This window comes from Callospermophilus lateralis, unplaced genomic scaffold (genome assembly GCF_048772815.1).
Source record: "Callospermophilus lateralis isolate mCalLat2 unplaced genomic scaffold, mCalLat2.hap1 Scaffold_63, whole genome shotgun sequence".
Lineage (NCBI taxonomy): Eukaryota > Metazoa > Chordata > Mammalia > Rodentia > Sciuridae > Callospermophilus > Callospermophilus lateralis.
In genome coordinates this window covers 14,936,677-14,951,117 of record NW_027514713.1, presented here as the reverse complement: position 1 = coordinate 14,951,117, position 14,441 = coordinate 14,936,677, and the positions used below count along the sequence as shown (strand labels likewise).

Genomic DNA, 14,441 nt, shown 5'->3' with positions numbered 1-14,441 from the left:
TAGATTAAGGTCTAGTAACTTTAAATGTATATCTTGTGTATTGAGAAATATTACAAACATTATACACAATAAGTTGACTAGAAAATCCTTTGTCCTTGAGCTGCTGATTGATATCACTTAGCATGTGCTAACAGAGGAGACAACAGGACTTTATAAAGTGAACAATGGTCATTTACACACACTCATGGGTTCATGTTAAGGAGTTAGCTGCTGTGAATATACTTGCGAGTTTCCAGAAAGTTTGATTTTAAACATAAGAAATAAATAAAAGAGCAATTGGAATTAAAAAGTCTGTCATAAAAAAGTGTAAATAGAAATCTGCACAGAAATCAAGGGACTTGTTGTATTAAAAAAATATTACCTATAACTTGGAATCAGAACAAAGTGAGAATAAACATTTTAACCTGGTGATTTAAAAACTCTGGCTGTATTCAAGGATAAGCTAAAAAATAAAAATGAAATTCTTCCTGAAGTAGGCACTTATTTGTCAACCTGTGCAAATTACAGTAACAAAATATTAGAGTAACATAGTATTAAGATTTTATTTCTTATCAAACTACATTCATCTATATCAAGCCATCCTTGATATTTTTATAAAGTGCAGTAACTTATTGCTACAGTTACCATAAAGGAAAATATGATGGAAGTTTCTTGTTGAAAAATAAATCAACAGGGCACAAGATGTTGGAAAGAAAAGAGAGGACAAAAGCAAGTCAGGGACCTTGACTTTGGATGAAAGCCCTGGATTCATGGATGAGGATGGTAGACTTTGACTCAGATGTTGAAGGTGGCCAAGCTATCACAATTTCTGGAGAATTTTCTGGGCTCAATTTATTTGTCAAAAGGGTACTTTTGCATATTTTTGAAATTAATACATGTAATCTAAGAGATTATTTGATTTTTAGGAGTTTACCAGTAATGAGATGTACATAACTAGTCAGTTACACTGTGGGAAAAATTGGTATGGAACAATCTGACACCAACGTTACGTTATGTTCCCTAATTATGAGAAAAGATGCCGCCAAAAGGAAATAACAGCTTTTGAACCTCAGTGGGAATGTATCTCCTTGAGCCAATTCAGAGGATGTGGTTTTGGACCAGTCATAAGGATAAATGAATCTGAACATGCATAACTATAATTTCTGTTGTGTTAAACTAAGACACATTAGTGGATCTTTCTTTAAAGCAGTGTTTGAAGAAATTTCCTATGTATCTCATCAGTCAGAATCTGTGCTTTTTAAAGGCAGAATTTTTTTTCTCATTCCCTATATTTTCCATCTTTGTAAAAGCAACAATTACATCAACTATAGAGACAGAGGTCTCCAATTTAAAAAAAAAAAGTAAGAAAAAATGGAGGGTGTTACATATTTTTTTCTTTGACTTTTATAAATACTCTTTGGCATTACATGATTAGTTTGCATATATAAAAGGAGACAATGCAGGGGAAAGTTCTCTCCCAGTCAATGCAAAGAACTTGGGCATCAGCATCAGTAGATGCCAGTTCCAGGTTTCACTGGCTGGTTAAGTTGCCAAGCAAAAGTGCTTCACCTCACTCAGGCTCAGTTGTCTCTGCTGAGACATAGTGCAGGCTGTTGACTATTAAAGTTGCTGGAAAATATAAGTGTAGTGTGGCGCATGTCAAGTGTCTGCAGCTCTGTAGGCTATTAGCAATAGCTAATATTATTGCCATTTGTACAATGTATGATTTCAGAAATAGATCTTCATTTTAGTTCTATTTTTAAAGTGTAGATATTGAGGGTGGGAATATGGCTCAGTGGCAGAGCACTTGCCTAGCTGGCATAAGGGCCTGGGTTCCATGTAAGAGGGAGTGACTGAGGGAGGGAGGGAGAGAAGAAAGGAGGAATGAATTAAGGAAAGAGAAAGAAAGGGAAGGGAGATATTGATGAGACTGGCAAATTCAGAAATAGGAAGTGAGAGAAGGAGAGAAGGGGAACACTTTCTTACTGAAATTTAATGTGTAAATTGAGAAAAAATGAGACAGAGATAATAGCTGTGTGGAGAGTAAGAATAGAGGTTTTGGGAGACCTGGAAAGAAAAACCAGCTGTATGAAGTGGCTCATACTTATAATCCCAGAAACTCTGGAGGTGAGGCAGGAGGATTGTAAGTTTGGGGCTAGCCTAGGCAATTTAGTGAGCTCCTGTCTCCAAACAATAAAGTAATTTTAAAAAAAGGCCTGGGGAGGAGTTTTCATGAATTCTCCCAGAAGCCACCGCTCTTCCTCTTCCTGTAAGCGGCCTGAGGTGATCTGTGAAAATGGTTCGCTACTCTCTTGACCCCGAAAACCCCACAAAATCTTGCAAATCAAGAGGCTCAAATCTTCGTGTTCACGTTAAGAACACCCGTGAAACTGCCCAAGCCATCAAGGGTATGCATATCGGAAAAGCCACCAAGTACCTGAAAGATGTCACATTAAAGAAGCAATGTGTGCCATTCCTGCGTTACAATGGTGGAGTTGGGAGGTGTGCCCAGGCCAAACAGTGGGGCTGGACACAGGGCCAGAGGCCCAAAAAGAGTGCTGAATTTTTGCTGCACATGCTTAAAAATGCAGAGAGTAATGCTGAACTTAAGGGTTTAGACGTAGATTCTCTGGTCATTGAACATATCCAGGTGAACAAAGCACCCAAGATGCGTCGTCGTACTTACAGAGCTCATGGTTGGATTAACCCATACATGAGTTCACCCTGCCACATTGAGATGATCCTCACTGAAAAGGAACAAATTGTTCCTAAACCAGAAGAGGAGGTTGCACAGAAGAAAAAGATATCCCAGAAGAAGCTAAAGAAACAAAAACTTATGGCACGGGAATAAATTCAACAAAAAATAAATGCAAATAAAAGGAAAAAAAAAGGCCTGGGGAATGTAGTTTAGTGGGTACAATCCATAGTCAGACACACACACACACACACACACACACACACACACACACACAAGAAAGTAAAGCAAACCAGTCTTCAGACCTTAAAATTATACTTAGAAGTAGAAAAAAGAGGAAAAGAAAACAATTTCTATAGGACTATTTGATTATTCTCTTCTACAGGCTTTTTCTAGCCTGTTAAGGACCTCACACAAAATAGTTTGTTTTATTTCAGAGGTCCAAAATGGGGAAATAGCTTAAGGTAATTTTCCGAGCATAATTTAGTTCACTTAATTTTTAATGACTTAAAAAAATCATTATGTCCTAACTGAGTCAAAGAATACAAATGGAATTTGAAGAAATTTACAAAAAGTATCTCAATTTTCAGAATAAGTAGCCATATAAACCATTCTGCAGAAATTTCAAAATATATTTAATGAACACAGTTCTGCTATTTTTGTTTAGTTTGTTTCATTTTATTTTGTTTTTGGAAAACTGTGATCCATCAAATTAGCCTGACCAACACTTTTGCTGATATACATACTCTTAACCATTTGCTGGCCTAAAAGGTACAGGTACGTGTTTAAAGAAAAATCATTGTGGACAAAGCACTGTCAGGAGTCTGTGAGGTTCTCAGGGTTCATCCTTAATCAGTCACTGAACCGTCTACAGACAATTTAGCTTTCTAAATTGGAGAGTTAACATAGGCACAGCCATAATTATAAGGCAATGCAAAAGGTAGTCATCGAGACATTTTCCATCATGCTATGGAAGTCCAACAGGAAGATAAATTCATCTTGGCACATAGGAGTAAGAAAATTTTAATAATGAAGGTCAAGTGTTTCACATTCAGATTTTTACAAGAGTCATTCAAGTAAAATACAAGTTGGGCCTGTAAAATATACTTCACTTTGCCCTTTACTGCAAGACTGCCACAATATAAGCATGAAAAACAAACATATATTTCATGCTTTTGTTTTGTCATCTCTCTATTTTTTTTTTCATGCTTTTGTTTTGTTGCTCATAAACAAAGACACACAAATACACAAATACAAAACATGGAGGCAGAAGGTCTCTTATCTGGACATTCCCTGTGTGTATGGGTGACATTCCCAGGGTCTGGCTTTGATGATACACAAATTATGTGACAAATTATGTAAAGAAAAGCAGTGGGAAATATGATATTGACAATTTAGATATATGCAAAATCACAAAGATTTGAATATTTATGCCACAAGAGTGGCACAAGTGGAAGAGTGATGGTAATCAGCTGGGATAGGTGAGTTCTAGGAAATTCAACCAGGACATGTATTTAACCTATTGCAGCCCTCCTAAGAAAGCATAGCTGACTTTTCATATGCATGATGACTTTTAACATTTAATTATTAATGTGGGCCAGTTTCATTATAAAGTAGATTTAAAGCACCTACTTAATCTACCCATGATAATTATATAGATGGTATCCATAGTTATGTATGGAGACAGTCCCATTAAGTGTGAGATCAAAGTATACTCTCCCCATAAAATATTTTTTCTACTTATTACTTTATCATTCTCAAAAATCAATTCCTCAACCTAATCTGTTTTTTTAATATTTAATTTACATCAAACTTGACAATATTGCATGAAAGTCTATGGGATAATTCTTGAAGATCTCTCTCTTAAATTTGTCCACTTAAAAACAGTTTTTAAAGACAATAAGATAGTTTCTTCTTTTTATGCTACTTTCCTTAGGACAAATTATTTGCTGGGAAGATATGTTCTCCTCAACTCAACTAACTTTTGCCTAATCTTGTTGCCTAAATAATTTAGTGAAAGAACTAGAGTGTGAGGAATTCTATTGGAGAAATCTCTCATATTTTATTGTGGATTTTATTTTCCCATTTAAGATCATTTGGAATTTCCTTTTGATTGCTATGACACAGAGCCTCCTTTTCCATTCTTAAAGAAGTAAGTGAAAAAAAATCAGATGAGTTGTAGGAAATTCAATCATCATACATCAAATGATGTATACATTTCATATTGAAACACTTTCAATTTTTCAGCTTAACATAGACTTAGCCTTCCTTTGTTTGTTAAGTGGTATGAAAACTGGAATACTAGAGAAAATATCCTGGCCCTTAAGAAACTAATTTTTTTAATAAAATACTCATCATTTACAGAAACTCTATATGTAATATCTTATTTGGGAGATACTGAAATTAGATGTTATGAAGCTTGATAAAGAGAAACAGTTATCCTTGATAGCACTGAAGAGAGTGGTTGCAAAATCACAAATTCTGATTGACAACTAAGAGGCTTGATTTTCCCCATATCTGTAATCCTAAAATAACATCTGGATTCCATGTTTCTCTTCCATGGAGAATTAATCATTCTTTCTCCCATGGTTCATTTAGTCAAATCTTAAATAAAACACCTGCTGAAAATTTCTTAGCAATATCTTCAAAAACTTAGGTTCCTGGGGACTGAGCCTCCCTAACATATTTCAGGTTATTGATGTTTGACTCCTGCATGGATGAGTTCAAGGCCATGGGTAATTTATTATACATCTTCTCTTTTCATTTCTTGGAATACTAGGGATTGAAGCAAGAGATGTTCTGTCATTAAGTTACATTCTCAGCCCTTTTTTCTTGTTATTTTGAGACAGGGTCTTTCTTTTATTTTCCTTGCCAATAAGACTTCTGCAAATATGGTGAACATTCCTAAGATCCACTGGATGTTCTATAAGAAATGTAGTGAATGCCAAGGTCATAAAGTGACACAGTACAAGAAGGGCAAGAATTATCTGTATGCACAAGGGAAAATGGCATATGACAGGAAACAGAGTGGCAAAAAGCTAAACTACAAAGAAGGTTGTATTGAGGCTTGACTGTGTTGAGCCTAAGTGCAGATCTAAGAGAATGCTGGCTATTAAGAGATACAAGCATTTGGAACTGGGAAAAGATAAGATGACAAAAGGCCAAGTGATCCAGTTTTAAACTTCATTGTTTCATTATGCTAATAGAATGTTGAGGTTATCTTCACTTAGAGAGAGAGAGAGAGAGAGAGAGAGAGAGAGAGAGAGAGAGAGAGAGGGTCCCACTAAATTGCTGAGGCTTGTCTCCAATTTACAATCTCCTGCCTCAGCCTCCTGAGTAGTTGAAGTTGGGATTATAGCTATGTGCCACGGAGCAGTTTGTTGCTAAATTGCTTGGGTTGAACTCAATATTTTGATTTTCCTACCTCAACCTCTGGAGTCTCAGGGATTACATGCATGTGACATCTTGCCCAGCAAGGTTAATTTATTATGAATAGAAATCCATAAACCATGCCAATTCTTATTATATTTATATACAGTTGTGTTTGATAATAATTTTTCCTAGTCAATTCTTTGCTCACATGATATCATATGCAAATATTTTTGATACTCTTCTATAAAAATAGTTCATGAGAGCTCACTCCTTATTTTTAGACCTGGAAAGATAATAGCCAAGCTTTCTGTCAAAAGTTTGATCAGTCGTTTATTTATCTCCTAGAAGAATTTCAAAATTGTTCAAGAAAAAAAATTATATTTTCCCTTAATTAGATGGTTCATTGAGGCTAATGTTTATATGTGAAGGTTATATGAATGTTACCTGGGTGTCTTTGATTTTACTAAAATACCTTATTAATAATGTCTTCATTTATATTCTGCTGCTGCCTTTTTTATTTTTCTTTAAGAGAGATTTGCTGACCACAAATTTTTGGGATCAAGTGATCCTCCTTCTTTAGCTATCCAAGTGGCTAGAACAAGAGGTACATGTCACTGTACCCAGTACTTTATTTATTAATTTTTTTCCAGACTGATTGGGCCATGACTGTGATTATTATTCATTAATAATTTAAATAGCTGAGCCAGGAACAGTGGCACATTCCTATAGTTCCAGTAACTCAGCCGCTGAGGCAGAAAGATTGCAAGTTTAAGGCTAGTGTCAGCAACTTAGCAAGACCCTGTCTCAAAGGGGGAAAAAAATACTTGGGATATAGCTCAGATGCAAAACACCTGTGGATTCAATCCCCAGCGCCATAATATAAATAAATAAATAAATAAATAAATAAATACAGCTTGTGGTTGAGTCTAACAGATGTTTGCACTCAAATAGAAAGTGCCACATGACCCAGTTAGAAACCATGAGATCCTGCGGCTGCACAAATGGGAAACATTGTGCCTTATCAAGCCCAAATCTTTTTCCAACCACTTTTTCCTAGTCCTTCTCTCCTATGGGGCTATAAATGTGAACTCTTTCTTCACCCATGTAGTAGTTTTTTAAAATAATAAGGCATGAAAAATTATGCTATTATGCTATGAAAAGGAAGGGGCAAATGCAGGTTTAAATTGCAATTTTATATGGCCAAAGGGTTAAGCAGTGGGGTTTGTATTGATTTGATCTCATAACATAAAAAGGCAACAAGAATTAATAAAAAATTTATAACCACACTTCATTTAGTCCAGCGGTTTCTTCAGTGTCTTTTTAAAAAAACTAATAAATCAATGTTCCTATTCAATCCTTCCCTCCCTTAACTCATGTTTTACTTGAACAAAACAAATAAATCTACAATCTATAAACAATTCTTAAATCAAAAGCATTTGACAGATCTTTTTAGGGTAAGGTTATTCAGAAAAGACTAGTGAATAAACATTCAAGTCAGGCAAATCATGTCCCTCTAGGAAGAGTAGAAAGAGCACAAATGTAATTTGAAGAAATCCTTACATGATCAGAAGGGAAGGCTTTGGCTTCTAGAAGAATTTTATGCCATTTTGGTGTAGGCTTAAAAAATGATAACTGCAATGAAATGGATTTATTGAGAAAGCATTAATATACAATTTCTGCATTTGTTCAGTTGATTCCACACTTTCATTTTGGAATCTTCAAAATTTAAAGGCATTAATTAATTAAACATCTAAGATATCTGTCAGGGGTAGCTTTTCAATTAGCCCTGTTTCCAATGAATGATGAAAGGAAGAAGATATCAGCTCATTATGTTTATCAATGGAATAGCAAACTCAGAGGGAAATGTAAATCAGATACAAACAAATTCCCAAAGTACACTTAAATGTTAGTTGAAAAATTATCTTCCCAAAGTATTTATTAGTAAATTCTCTAGTATCAGACTGAAACATCATGTTCTCTGTGTGTTTTATTTATAATGACTTATCTTGCACTACCAATTTTGTTTCTAATACATTACCTTTCCAATGTTATTTTATGGCATTTATTTTAGGTCCAACTAAAAGTACTTCAGCTTTAACATGAAGCAGCTGTCTTTTTTAGAGGCACTAGCACAAAGTACTCATTTGGCCAGGGGGCCCCTTCATTTCTCCACATATTTCTTATATAATGAGTTTGACAATAATAACGAGATTGACAGCTGCCATATTTTGGCTGTTAATTATTGGCCCAACTGCTTAATAAGTTCTTACATATCACATTCAAACCTTGTGCAGATCTATGAGGTAGGTATTATTGTCATTTTTAGAAAGAAGAACTTTAAAACTTACAGATGATGAAAATTTTGTCCAATCTCAAATGGACATTAAATAACATACCTGGGAGTCAAAATGAGTTATGCCTGGATTTACAGATATGTTTTCAAATAATACTAAAGAAAGTGAAGTCAATTTTTTTCAAAGCATCAATTACAATAGACACTACATACCAAATTCTGAATACATCTGACATTTTGAGATAAAATTATTTATTAAATATTTAACATGTAAGAAGTACTTTAAAGACAGTAGCTCATTTAAGGTACTATATTTCTTTTCAACAGTTTACTTTCTGTGTTTCAGGTATTTTTAAGCTTCTCCTCAACCATGACTATAAAAATGTATACTGATCCATAATCTCTCTCTGCTAAAGATCTGTGTACTAGATAATGTCTTTCTGAAAAACTCAGTGCTTTGCTGGTAACTATACATCTTTGCTTTGTGTTCTTGCAAGCAGTGTTTCTATGACTCTTTTTTTTTTAGTTCTGAGCTAAGAACTCTTCATTATTCTGAATTTCTTGTAAGAGTCAACTTTTCCATGATTATGTAGAAACCATTATGTCATGGGCCATCATTTTCTGGTAAAAATGAACATAACCTCACAACTTATTTTTAAATAAGCAAACCATCAGAATCTCATGAATTAAAGATAGAAATACATCAGATCCCATAAATGAGTGTATTCTAAACATTGGTGGGAAAAGAAACTTACAAGTAGGAGATGTAAATTAACAGTCAAAGCATTCATTAGGGCTATTTATTTCTCCTTGGCTCCTGCAAAATAAACATATCAAAATCTAGTTCCTTTATTATAAGTTCTAAAGATGCATGAAAGTTAAACAAGGTAGGAGGATTTCTGTACTTCCTCCCTCTTACTAATTTTAGAGATAAGGACACATTTGATGTATCATCGTTAAGAAATGGAAGTTTCCCACTTGACTTATTTTATCAAATGATATCTAGAGTCACAAACACATAACTAGCTAAAAAATTCTATTCCTTTTTGAAGTTGTAAGTAGCAAAAATAAATAATGAACCATTTTATTTTGCTTGAAAAAAAAGAGCTACATAGCAAAATACAATAGCATAAATGGTTTTGGGATCTATTCATATACACTAGAACTTTAAAACTGACATAATTACATGCCTTAAAATTATGATATGTGCACTATAGTTAACAGTCATAATAGACATATATTTTCCAATGAGAAAGCATGCAAAGATATCATATCCACTACACAATCATAGTCTGATCTAATTCCTTTGAGTGAGGGCTTTGGCACTAGAAAGAGACCCAAAGACAGAGAATACAATGGTCACTTAAGAATTCAGAGTGCAATAACAGTAATGATGCCATCATTATTCTGAGTTCTTATGGTGTCTCTTAAAGGTAATTAGACTTGTGTAATAGGAATGATGTTTTTCTCACCAACACTAAGAAAAATAGGCAATGTACCTTAATGTCTATAAGGCTGCACTAGATGTTAAGGAAACATAATTCACATTTTATATCCAAAGACATATTTTTGATAGAGTTCCATTTTAAAACAATAGACAGTAAATAGAATAATAAATCAATTAGATAGATTCCAGGATAAGGTTCGTCAAGGAGAGGCCATTGGAAATATGTAGTCAATTTAGGAATTTATGATTTAGCATAACCATTTAAGGAAGGGACAATCTTCACCTCATCAAGGAAACCTTCCTCTCCTATTTCCACACTGATTTTCCCTTTGATACTACAAGGTGGTGAAAAAGTGGTAGGAATTAAAAGGTGCTTCCCTGGTCATTGCAAGGTGAATAATGTCTGAAATCAAGGCAATGAGAATAGTCTCATTTTACATCCCCGGCACTAAATAAAATCTTGCCCCACAAGGCATACTAGATGGACACAATAAGCTCACATTGCTTGGAGTGGCATATGTCTTTCCTACAGTAAGAAAATTTCTTTGAAGTGTGGTCAAAAACCAAAATCCTGACAGCTTTATTATAGCTGATACTTTATATTATGGTATGAATTCTTACTGCTACTTCTGAAACAAAATTATCTTGTGCTGTCATAGCCACTTAAATAGCCATGTGCCTTAAGTTTGGTATCTGACCTGACATTTTCATAACTATCAGATGAGCTTCTCAGAATATATTGCTAAGCTTAGAAGACCTGTAGCTTCCACTAACCTTAAAGTTAAGTATGCTATAAAACCTATACCTGTGATTTCCCCACCTTGCTGTAGTCTTTCTCCTAGACAGTCAGTTCCACCAATAAAATTGGTAAATATATTTATTTAAGACTTTTTTTTCTCTGTGACTATAAAAGCTTATCTGTCCTCTTCCATGTATATGAAAACATGCCAATCAGTGTCACTTGAATCAATGTTCCTGTGATATGGTCACTCATATTTGGCTCAAGCTAAAATATTTTCTTGTATCCATTAAAGCACAGTCATTATTTTTTGTCAATAGTATTATCTCACACTATCCTCAAGACAAACTGATGAGATATATACTTTGATATTTCTATTTTCATTGATGAGAAAACTGACATCCAAAGAGAAAAACTAACTTTCCCAAAGTCCTGTAGAATTTTTTTTTTGACTCAGAATTACATTTGGAAACATTGCTTACAAGATACACCCTATAAGTCAAATATAGGAGATCCAAACTCATAATAAACTTCCTGTGTGTATTTCTAATAGTAGTATAATTTCAAATCTTTTGCAAAGTGAGATAACAAAGCTCCAAGCTGCTTATTGTTTGATAAGAGGGTTCATTTGTGGTCTCATAACCACCATACCATATTCTGCATATTTTATTAAGCAGATGCAAGTGTTATTTTGAATTTGTCACATTTATAATTAGGCTAAATCAAATAATTTTAAGCTTTGTTTTTCAAGTAGCAAATTTCTGTGGCCTGTAGAGATGACTAATGTATGGCAGAGGATCTATAACTGCTAGGGTAGAGCTTCCAGGGATTACTGAATTTCTGAGGGTCAACCATAAGTTACATAAAGAAATTTATGGTCACATTACAACATTTTTATAAGTTCAAATGCATGTATCTAGCTCTTTGTGATTTTTTAATGTACCCAGGGAGAAGTAGGCTTAATAATAATACTAATAATATTCTTCAGCCAATCTATTTCTAGCATCTTGATAATATGACATTAATTATAATGAAAAGTTATTCAATATTTTTGTGGAATTGTTGGCTCTATGTAAAATGTTTAATTAATAGTTTTTTTTTCACATCCAAAAATCAAAATTCTTTTCTATGTCTATGAATAAATATGGTTGTTCACTTTCTTTTTCTTCTCAATACTCTATTAATTTGTACACATAATAATTTTTATTATTCTCTTGCTCCTTCTTTTTGAGAAATTTTTGGTAAAAAAAAAAGACTATGGTTTTAAGAACCTGAAATATTCAATCATTACCCAAATTATACAATGTATATGTCCATGACAGAGTTAGATTACCTAGCAAGTAGGAAAAATACATTTGACTTTTGCTATTGTTTACTATTGCAATATTATTTTATTTTATGACTTAAATTTTTACATTTATTTCCAAAGAAATTTCCAAAGAAGTTTCTTGCATTACACAATGCAAGGCAGAGTGAGAACAAATAGTAATTTGGGACTGGAGTGGTACTTAGTCATAGAGTTCTTACCATGCATGCCATGGCCCTGATTTCTATCCTTAGCACCACATTAATAAAGAGAGAGAGAGAGAGAGAGAGAGAGAGAGAGAGAGAGAGAGAGAAGCCAGTGTAATGGTGCACACTTATAATCCCTGTGACTCAAGAAGCTGAAGCAGGAAGATTGCAAGTTTGAGATCAGCCTGGGTAATTTAACATGGCCCTGTCTCAAAAATAAAAATGGCTGTGTTTTAGCTTGGTGATAGACCATCCCTGGGTTTAAACCAAAAAAAAAAAAAAAAAAACTAAAAAATGAAGTATGATATGTGTAGATAAGAAATTGAAAGCTACTAAATGTTTTTCTTACTTCAAACTTGATCAAATTTTTCTGAGAACTTCCTATTCCTAGAAACTAAGGCAAGAGAGGAGACTGCATGAATTATGAATTCTCAACAACAAAAAAGGAATACACTGTTAAATAAACTTACAGGAAGCTATTGTTTTGGACAAAGCTTCTGTTCTGAGCCCCAAAATATCAAGCTAAAAATAAAAATGGAGTCACTTATGCTAATATTCCAAGACACCAAGTGAAACTAAGCAGCTTATCTGATCTGAGAAATCAGGATTAAATAGAGAGCCCAAAATACCAAACTGGCCACTTTCGATTGGCATGACAATGAAGTGCCCTTTGTGTTTATCCTTTCACAAGAAAAAAGTTAGCTACTCTAAAGTAAGCTTGCATTAACCAATCAGTCTGTCTATAGTCCCTGCCTTTCAAGGAAAGTAACTTTGACAGGAACAATTAATTTTCTGTTTCTTACTCCTGCTTTCTTCAAACTTCTATCTGTAAAAGCCAATTCTTCTGCTTAACTCACTGTAACACTTATATTATTTTATGAAAGTATTACTCAAATCTAGAATTAAAAAACTGAAATTTAAAGAATTTAAAGGAATTTCTAAAAATGTAGATTAAGATCTTTAAATTGTAATTTTGTTCACATACATACACGCACATATACACAAACAAACACTTTCGGAGAGAATATGTTCTTACTAAAGCAAGCAGCGAATTACTTTTTTAATTGACTTAAAGAATATTTCTTTAATATATACAATTTTAGAAGTAAAGAAATTTGGGAGATAAATAATTACTGATATTTTAAAAAGTCAAGTTTTAAAATATTGCTTAAATTCACTTTTATACAATAACAACAAAACAACAGTGATATTTTCCCTGATAAATTGTAAGCTATAGAGAAGAAAATAGGTATTTAACAACAAAATCATTAACCAAAAAGAACCTGTATTCACTGAAAATATTTTATATAAAACGTAAGAATGCATTTGTCATATAACATTTGAGGTTTTGGAAGTGACATATGTAGATATTTAAAATATGTTTCATTAAGTTTTATGTATACAAGGCAGATATTGTACATTTCAAGAAACAATTATTTCTTTTATGTCCTTTACTATATTTTGGAGCCAAGTAATCTTTAATTTCATTGATACAATATCCAAAACCAAAACACAAAATCACAGAAACTAAAAGATTCAGAGAGCTTCTGAGTTGAAGAGCATACCTGAATGCTGATATGAGGATTCTATAATGTAGTCACATGTGGTATAATAAATAATTGGCCTTTGTTACCAATCCTGAAATGCATGGATATTCCCCAAATGAATAGAGCCCCTTTAGAAAACGTTTAGATTTATGCTGTTGTGATAACTCCAATGAAGTTTCTAGATTAATTCAGATGCGGGACTGGTTGCCAGAAAGACTAAATAATTAGATGGTTGTAACATTCAGCCTCATCTACCAACCTCCTCCTGGGATGGGAGGGTGTCTGGAGATTGAGCTCTATAAAAACTCATCAATGAGATTCAGAGAGGTTCTGAGTTGTAGACCAGCTCTAAGTGCTGAGAGGTGACAGGCTTAGAGAAGGCATGTGTGCTCCATACCTCCCACCTCTCCCAAATGACCTTGTGTTCTACATTTCTTCCACTGGTTGTTGCCGAGTTGTAGTCATTATAATAAGTTGATCAAAGTGAATAAAGTGTTTTCCTGAGTTTTGTGAGCTGCTCTAGCAAATTATCAAGCCCAAAGAGGCGGCATTGCAATCCCTCAGTATGTAGATGGTCAATCAGAAGAATGGATGATTCCTCAATTGTGACTTCCTCAAAATTGAGGGCAGCCTAGAGGAGATGAGCCCTTGATCTATGTGATGTGTACCAAAATCTGGGAAGTCAGTGTCATAATTAAACTGAATTTTTGGACATAGAGTTTAAGTGTCAAAATTGGTTGCTAATGTTGAAAAAAACTCAGAATGTGTATTGTCTGACTTTATGAGGAAGATAGATGAAAATCTCAGTTTAATTTAATTTTCTTTACATACTTTTGGAAAACATAAATTTAATCTTT

General features: G+C 33.8%; 2 pseudogenes; one reads left to right on the top strand and one right to left on the bottom strand.

Moving 5' to 3' along the window:
• The window catches only part of LOC143389660 (kynureninase-like), a 92,442-nt pseudogene that overhangs the window by 42,413 nt on the left and 35,588 nt on the right, over window positions 1-14,441 (bottom strand).
• On the top strand, window positions 5,566-5,854 carry LOC143389597 (large ribosomal subunit protein eL42-like; annotated as a pseudogene).